We start from the raw sequence: 10,023 nt of genomic DNA on the forward strand, positions 1-10,023 counted from the left end.
TAGGATCAATGGTTATTGCAATTCCATGGGATCAGGCCGTGGATTCGACCATGGAATAGGAGCAATAATAGATCATTCTGGGAATTCATTGGTGAATGTCACGACAGAATTAATCTATTACAAAAAGAATGTTAGCCAGTTAAGGCGTCACATCCATTCTGAATGGTGCATAGTCAGGGAGTCACGGTTTTGTTTACGACCTGAAGGCGTTACTGCTCTCAATCTACGAAGAACCGCCTGAATCTATATACGGTCTCTCCACATAGTCAAGGAACAGTGAGTGTCAACGACGTCCTGAAGGCGTTCTTGCTCTCAATCTACGGAGAACCGTCCAAATCGTTTCTTCTATGTGGAGGGGAGTCTCTCTCCTGCAGTCATGGAACTGTTAATCTGTATAGAGGGCATGATGAAATGCCAGGGATCGAATCACTCAGCCAGTGGGGATTTTCGACAACATATTCATCAAGGCTTCGTAAAATATGAATCGTTGCATGCCTGAAAGTCGTGTCAAAAACATGCCTCATGATTTTACGGTTTTGCCCTTTGTTGAAAATCCACCATTAACATTAAGTCCCCTACTTAGTGGGGAACAGTCATGTTCCACAGTAATGCATTAAATGGTGAATTTCAGTCGATGAGATCGGTGGTTGAACTCAATCTACAAAGGTATGTTCAGAATCCTCGATTTGTTGCAATGGTGTCACATACGGGCAAGTATTTGAGTGAGGATCCTAATAGCGTGATATAGTAATGTTTTGTGATCACAGAGAGGTGAGACATTGCTGATTTGGTTAGTTAAAAGCCTAGTTTTGGTCGGTTTAGCGTTTGCGGGCCCGAGCCCAAAAAAGAAATCCTTGTTTTAGGAACATACGTTCGTTCGTTTGTTAGTTTAAGATAAACCTGAGACTAATGATAAATATTTTGTCTATGCGCTTTCACGGAAGCCAAAATTTTATTTTTTAAATATGTGAGATTTCCAAAAGGGAATAAACTCTTGTTTCAAAGACGGATGCTCGTGAGAGGGAGCAAAAATATATACATATATTTTCAAAGTTACGTGAGTTTCACATTAAAATGTATATTTTTATAAAATCAATGTTTTGATTTTGAACAACTGTTGAAAGTAGACAATTGTTCGTGGTGAAGTAATGTCTGTATGTGAGTTTTCACAATTGTAGAATGGACATTTGTCCAATTTTTGAAAAATCAGTGAATGTTCACACAGTGAAAATTTATGTGAAATTAAATTTTTTGATTTTCCGCAATTGCTAGAAGTAAGCAATTTTTGATAAAATATTATTTGTATGGATTTTGTAATCTGATAGTGTATGCACAAAACCAATGAGTGTTCACTAGGTGGGAGTCGCTCACACGGTGAAAATAATATGAATTGTTCACAGTTTTATGAAAATCAGGTTATGGTTTTGAATAATGAATTTTGTTCGTCTTTGCAGATTTGGAGGAGCGAACAAATTCTCGAGATTGTAATCACTACAGCTAGTGAAATTGTAAATAGGTAAGAGTTGGATGGTTACCATTTCTGTAGACGCTGTTGTGACACCTTTATTCCATGATTCATTGTTTTGTCGAATCCTGCGCTTTGTATGAACGATGTGCTGAAACATCCACTTTGCAAGAATGACTGACTCCCAGGATGATACTTCCAAAGATGGTGTTTCTATAGATGACATCTCTACGGATGAAACTTTAAGGAATGGTACTCCTAGGACCTCTGAGTGATGGTGAGAGATCCTTCATACTAAGTTGTACTTCTGGTTATTTCATTAGATTTATCACAGGATGATCGTATAGTGAAATCCCGGATCAATGTAGACTCCACGGAAATGGAAGAAAGTCTACGGGAGCGGAGTACCCAGAAGTAAGGACTACAGGAGGTTAGCAAATGACGTGCAGTCCCCAGCCGTTTCTTTGGTGAGTTGTTAGCGCTCCTTGTGTCATGACTTTGACCGTGAAATTAGGATGACGAGACCAAGGTTTGTTATTTCTTTTCAAACTTTTTCTCCATCGATTGACGGTCTTCAACTTGTTCCCAGGCGAACAATTCAGGAATCCAGCACTGATGAAGAAGTCGATATGAGTATCTCTTTCGTGCAGGTGATCGTGGCATCTCCTTGAATGAAATAATAATAATTGTTGTTGATGTATCCAGGAGGAAATAATTGTAGATAAGAAGCATGTTGATGAAGCGCACTCTTCTTTGGGACATGGGAATATGGAGAATTCCCGAAATCCCGAACCGAATGGAGATTCCGGCGTTGCCGAGCCTTCAAATAATTTAGAGACTCCCTTAATAAGTATATCTCCTGTAATTTCTTCATAGAAGTATGAAATTGCTGATTTCTGAATGAATAAATGATAATCCATGTGAGTATACGAGTAATCTTGCCGAAATACGTCACCAAAAATTTCAGACTTTAACCTTTTAGTAAAAATGCTGTAGAATCTTCGAACAAAGTAGGATTTTCGCGGTATGCATATGTATCTTCATGCCAATAAAATTTCCAAGCTTTGTGAAAGAAGATTTTTGAGTTTAGAGCATGTTTAGGGCCTGAAAAAGGCGAAACAGTGAACTTCCAGGAGACTTTCAAAACTTTTTCAGATTGTATATTGTACAATGTTTTGGTCACATTTCCTTGCTCGTTCATCCAATTGCTGTGAATTTTGGATATGTTGTAGATAACATCCATATGAAGAGAATGGTATATGACCCATCCCTAGATTCTTCACTAGTTTCTCCCAGCTCGTCACTTTTTACAGGACAGTGTAAAATTATCTCAGACGGGTTTGTCGTAAAACACTCCTTTTGCGTCTTTAGACCAATCGCTTGTGTCTTGAACGGTTGGTGAAGGATCTTGATGTCATTTATTCGATTTAGATCAGGACTCCTTGATTGATACATGAGCATGGTGCTTGCAGTGCCATCTTGTTTCTGTCAGTCGTAGAAACATCACTTCCGAAATCCTAGTCACGGGACCACCACTGAGGTTGCTATCAAGAGGGGGTGATGTAATGACCATGATTGCATGTCTCGGTGGCAGCATTCCTTTTATGATGAATGATCAGCACATGAAAGTCTGGTGTTACGAGTCTTGGACTGTGAAGCTGATCGCCATGATTAGTGGACCGTCAGTCCCTAGTATTTTGTTAAATCTCTCTTTTCGCTTTTCCCTTCTTCTGGAAAGACATAGATACAGGACCCAGGTAGAAAAATTTATGTAAAGATCTAGGTGGTCGAAGTTGGAGGTACCTTGATGAAGGACTTAGCGGAACGACCTGGTGGACACCGATCGATTGTAGAAGTTATGAATCCCGTCTAAGAATTGCTGCTTGCATGTTGTATGATCTGGAAACTGTAGGAACCTCATACGACGTAGTAAATTCGATGCTTGACCCCAATTTTTGAAGCTAAGAGACTGGGTTATCACATGAGAAAAGAATCACTCAATTTGGAGTTGCAGAGGTCAGCCAACGAAGCGTGCACATTTGTAATTTGTAATCCCGTACAAATTTTTTAGATTTCGTAGACCTGACGGTAAATGCCATATCTTTCAGATCGTATGTCCGATTGATGTTCCCTTTTGGTATGTTGTAGAAGAGACATAGACGAACATCTTTCGTTGAGGAAGTATTGTCCCATTTCCCAACCATTGGTACGTTTTTATAAACCCATGGCCTGAAGTATGTTGTATCTCATTTGTAGAAGTGATGAAAACATCTTGTAGAAGACTTTGGTTTATGCCCGTTTGTCGTATAAGCTTTGGGAATACGTTCATGTTACTATGTTTTCAGGTATAAACATATTGATATGAATCATCGGAGCTTGAAGAAGTACGATCGATAGAGTAACGCTTCAGAGAATGGATAGTTGATGAAGTCGGATGTTGCGTCTAAGGATGATGAGACCACAATTGAATTTTCTCCAGAAATTCTTGTTGATGCTAAGACCATTAACAGAGTTCCTCCACTCGTCCTTTTTTGATGTCGATACTATGGTTGGAGTTGCTCCAGAGATCGAAGATGATATTCTTTGCTCTTCCATCCAGTGAGCATGCACGAACTAATTGGTGAGTTGAGCATTCCTAAGATGAAGGTGTATTATGATTTCAACCCAAATTCTCATGATATGACTTTACTGTGAAGTGTCTTCGTCATGGAATCGATGTTGTTGCGCCGTAGATAGCAGCAACAGTCTTCATTCTGGATATGATTGGTGAAGAGAGGAAGTTCCCCAGTCGTGCAGGGGCTTGTGATGTTGATAGGTTCCGTTTGATTACGTTTCATCAAGTTGCAATGACTTGTTGTGTGGATAACATTTATTGAAATATATTGAATTGAAATTTCCAATAAGATCAAGTCTCCAGTGCATCCCTCATTCACTTAGCATAATTTGAAGGAGTTTGTAGCATCCATTGATGAATGATATTGCATCTGCTTCAGAAATCTTGTCATGGGATAGCGAAGACTTATCGATTGTAATTCAGCTACACTTTGATCGTGTCGGTGTTGAACCAGTGTATCATCGTCGAGATGTAGTGCTGAAGCTAGAGGCGTTATTATCGAAGGTGTACTATTTGATTGGGAGTACAATTCGAAGGCTTATTATGTGCTTGAGCGCTGAAGCGTCGAATGTCTTAGCTTGATCGTCTCGGCCCGTGTATCTTCAGTTGATTCAGCATTCTGTTGCGATAGTGGGATTCAGCACTTGTGCAGACATCAAAGATTTCTGATACTCGAGGACATTCCTACAAGTGGAGAAATTCCTAAAGTGTTCTTTGCCATGCTTCTGTCATCTCTTAGTAGTGAATGTCTCGGTGAGATGTTCGATTCGAAGTGGTGTCAGATTCAACCACTTGGTAAAATACCAATGCGGTGAAGCTACCATTCATAACGTATTGCAGAGTTTCTAGCAGAATTGAGTCCCCATGCTAGGATAGCATGTGAGGAAATAAATGACATGGACATGGAAGGAATGAGACTTTCCTGAGTGCGGAACCTCTTGATGAATTTCTATGCATCTTTTGCAGGTTCTTGCTTCAACCTCGTCAAAGTTCGAAATTTCTCCAAGTGCTCCGATGATGGGATGACGAGTAGATTCTTGTCGAGTGATGCCTGCGGCTCTGAGGGTTTTCAGTGGGATGGTGTTGATAGAAGTGACAGCATCGATCAACGTTCTCTCAAATTCATTTTCTTAGAGATTGACTGTGGTGAGCAGTCCCCAGTCATACATCTCTTTGTCTATGGGTAGAGGCTTAAAAAGCATTTCCGAAATGGATTTGCTGACACGATGTGATTCAGAGCCGTGAGCATGTCTTTCCTTTGAGCTCTTGATAGATAAAGAAATTCGCAGATATGCTCGATCAATGACTGAACTGCTTCGTCGGAAGGTTGTTCGGGGAGATTGAAGTTCTGTGATTCTCCATTTCTTCTTCGGTCAGCTCTCCCCTGGTGAATGGAAATTTGGTTGCACCATCTCGAATCCAGACTTCCAGTAACTCGATCACTTCTTCGGTGAGAAGAGGGAAGTTTGAGTTTGTCTGATCATTTTCCCATTTGTTGATGCAGGGTTGAAGTTTGTGCATTTCAAGATTATTCATCCTCTCTTTGCGCTTCTGGGAGATTGGAGTCATGGCAATCCAAAGCCTGAATTCTGAACCTCTTCACATAGTCATTGGGATTTTCAGCGTTCTTCTGTGCCATCCTTCGTAAGTCAGAAAGAGTAATCTGCTCAGAGACGAAGAAGTATTTCCTGTAGAAAGCGTTAACCATTGCTCCCTAATTGGCGATGCTTCCTGGTGCGATGTTGTTGTACCAGGTATATGCCTGGTGATGGGGTTTCAAAGTTGTTGTAGTAAAAAGGTTCGTTGAGACTTGTAAAGGAAGATTTTTTTAGACTTAATTTTTATAAATAAAAAAAAATATAACAAACTCGAATAAAAAGTGTTGTGAGAATTATGGAGAGACTAGGTCTAGGATTCCGCTATTTACCAATTCCAAAGTGATACTAACTATAATCATGCAATTTCAGACATTCAAATTGATTCTCAACTATTGCAAAAGTAGATTTTTAGAAACAACAAATGTTAGTCCAAAGCATGAGACATCAAAACCCTAGGCTAAGCATGTTCCATCAAAAGAAAATACAATTGTTTAACAAAAACCATAAAATATATTTTCAATCTAGGCAAATAATCATAAATAAAAATTGCACAAATTAAATAATTAAGAATTACCAATTTTTCATTGGAAAGATAGCATCCTCCGTCGCCCCAAGGATTGGGTTTAGCTCATCATTGTGGAAACGCGCTCAAAAGTTGATTTCATTGCTCAAAGTGTTTACAAATTATGAATTGGAGAAAAACTATTAAAAATCGGGTGTTTGCAACGTTTTTAATTGTTGCAAAACACTGTTACATAAAACGATAAAAGCCAACTGTCGTTGTTCAGCTTCTACGACCCCCGCCTGTGTGTCGTTATCACTGTTGATAAACGACTGTCTTCGTGAGTCTGTTCTTCGTGTTCTTCAGTTCTGCAACAGCAGAAATGGTGTTCTCTGCAACTCGATTTTTCGGCTCTGTGATGCTCTGTAACTCTCCCAAACTATCTATATCCCTTCTACGCTACCCCAGATTTGTATTTATAATCAACAAGGCCAAGGATAACTCCTCATTACTCCACGAAATCTCCCATTACTCGACAATGAAGAAAAATATTCTCGGAATATTTTCTTCCCTGATTTTCCTTCTCACGCGTCTGCAGCTTCCTAACTCCATTCAACACGCTGAATATTGAAAATAAAATGATCCATACACACTCCAGGATCGTGCCAACCATAGAATAACTCGGGAAAGAGAATATCAACCCTCGTGAAAGTAAGAATACCAAAGTTTTCCCTCACTCGTGTTTTGCTTCCACACGATTCTTCGGCCAAACCTAATCGATTCCAAGGACCTTACCAGCCCTGTTTAGTCCCTAGCAACAAACCCATTTGATTTCAGCCATTGAATCTCCCTAAAACGCCTTCAAATCACGAACCCTAATTTTGGTGTTTTGATAATAGCTTTTCCCACCAAATTCCAAATTCAAATGGAGAAGATGACCTCCCCCTAATCCGGTACGGGTGTCCCTTTAGCACTTGCCTTATGGGGTGTGAATAGTAAGGAAGGTGCCCCTTATCCGTTGAGGTGCCCCTTAGTAATTGAGTGCCCCTTATCTAACAGTGCGAGTCCGAATAACATGTGTCCTCCGGGTGCTTTAGACAACTTTTCGAGCCGATTTTTCCAATAATGTTTATTTCCCAAAAATACCTACAAACACATAAAATACCATAATAAGTACAAAAATAGAGTACCAACAATACATGAAATTAAGGACAACGTAGACACAAAAATGTGTCTATCAAATACCCCCAAACTTATTATTTGCTAGTCCTCGAGCAAATCTAATCTAGAAAAATAAAATGACTACACTTAGCACGTGCAGCAAGCCGTTAAACCGCTAGGTGGCCCTAGCGGCGGAGTGTTGTCTCCGGAGGGTTTACCAGAGGTGTACCCACAAAACCTTTACGACAGACCCTAGGTATCTACGCAGAACCTTGGAAGGAACTAAAGAATCTCCTTGGTTGGCATACAATCATTGACTATAGGAGGAAGTACCCTGATGCAAAATTCCAATTGTTGTACACGAGTTTGCACTCAGCATACTAAAATTCATATATAAGTGACAAAGCTCTACTCAGATAGTTTCTGGAAATCATAACCGGAGTCAACCAATCACATGGAAAGATTAAGAAGATGGATAAAGAAAAAGATGGTTGAAAGTGAACGGTGTTTCCCATATCTGTCTGAAGGCCTCTGCCAGGATGAACCTATCCTAATGGACTGAGATACCGGTCAGACTAATATAAACATAACTGGCATATACAAGGGGACCAGCAGTCGATAATTCTAACTCTAAGTCAACACAACTGGCATATACAAGGGCATCAGTGGTCGACTTTATTGAATTTATTCCGGTTGGTCTGATGGTCTGGTCTCAATACTCAACTTTTTTTTTTTTTTTTTGAAATCTCAATCACTCTATTTCACCCTAGCAATGGTAACAACTTGAATCGTGTGCCCCACCAAATCACTTAAAAAATAAAAATAGAAGGATTAGGATTCAATGAGAAATGGCGAAACTATCATGTTTTTTTTAATTCTAACATCTGAGCTCTGTGCTTTTATGAATAGACTCTTTAGATGTTTCCATCTAATCAGATTGGTTCCTCAACTCCTACAACCAAGATGTTCCCATCCACTTAGATTGGTTAGTGCCAACCTTAATAAGCATAAATTTCTAGGCTCTGGAGTTTATTTATTGCAACTAAAAGCTAAAAAGTTTCTTCCCCACCCCCAAACTTAAATCTAACATTGTCCTCAATGTTTCTAACGAAAGAGCAATACCAAAAAGTAAAGTAACACGAGGAATCAGTAAAGAGAGAAGTCGGAAAGATAGTACCTGGTTGAAGAGAGAAATCAAAAACTAATATACAACATACAATCGCCTCGATGGTCAATCAAGGGTAAACAGGGTCCTCCAGAGGGACCTCCTCAATATCACCTGTAGGAAAGGGCTCTAAAAAGGGTTTCAATCTCTGGCCGTTAACCTTCGAAGAACTACTACCATCCGGTGTCTCGATTTCAACAGCTCCATGAGGAAAGACAGTGCGAAAAATAAAAGGACCCGTCCACCGAGAACGTAGCTTCCCAGGGAAAAGATGCAAGCGGGTATCATACAGAAGAACTTTTTGACCTGGAGAAAATGACTTTCTTAAGATATTTCTATCATGCGCAAGTTTCATTTTGTTCTTATACTCCTTAGCACTATCGTATGCATCTCTAAGAATCTCTTCCAACTCATTGAGCTGGAGTTTCCTATGGGCTCCTGCCTTGTCAAGTGAAAAATTTATCTGCTTAACATCCCAATAAGCTCTATTTTCTAACTCAACAGGTAAGTGACATGCCTTGCCATAAACAATCCTATAAGGCGACATTCCAATGGGAGTCTTAAACACAGTACGGTAAGCCCATAAGGAATCAGTAAGCCTAGACGACCAGTCTTTCCGATTAGGATTAACTGTTTTCTCTAATATACGTTTTATCTCCCTATTGGAAACTTCTACCTGACCACTAGTCTGTGGATGATATGGGGTAGCTACCTTATGTTTAATACCATATTTCTTCATCAAAAGCCTAAAAGGTCCATTACAAAAGTGCGACCCTCCATCACTAATTATAGCTCGCGGTGTACCAAAACGTGTAAGTATATTATCTTTCAAGAACTCAATCACAACCCTATGTTCATTGGTTTTACACACAACCGCCTCAATCCACTTAGAGACATAGTCTACAGCGACAAGGATGTATAAGTTACCAAAATAATTAGGAAATGGACCCATAAAGTCAATACCCCACACATCAAAGACCTCAACAACTAAAATAGGGTTCAAGGGAATCATGTTCCTACGGGATATGGTTCCTAATTTCTAGCAACGTTCACAAGTCACACAGTAATTGTGGGAGTCTTTAAACAACGAAGGCCAATAGAATCCACACTGCAATATCTTAGCAGCAGTTTTCTTAGCACTAAAGTGACCCCCACAAGCATGATCATGACAAAAGGAAATAATATTGGACTGGTCACTCTCAGGTATACATCTCCTAATAATCTGGTCTGGACAATACTTAAACAAATAAGGATCATCCCAAAAGAAGTGCTTAACCTCAGCTAAAAACCTAGAACGATCTTGTTTACCCCAATGTTGGGGCATTCGACCAGTAACAAGATAGTTCACTATATTCGCGTACCAAGGTAGTTGGGTAACAAAGAACAATTGTTCATCAGGAAAGCTATCCCTTATAGGAAGGAAATCATCAGGGGAACTAACAACTTTCCTAGACAAGTGGTCTGCTACAACATTTTCGGCACCCTTTTTGTCTCTAATGTCTGGAGAAAACTCTTGCC

Source organism: Papaver somniferum, chromosome 8, assembly GCF_003573695.1.
Source record: "Papaver somniferum cultivar HN1 chromosome 8, ASM357369v1, whole genome shotgun sequence".
In the NCBI taxonomy this organism is placed as follows: Eukaryota; Viridiplantae; Streptophyta; class Magnoliopsida; order Ranunculales; family Papaveraceae; genus Papaver; species Papaver somniferum.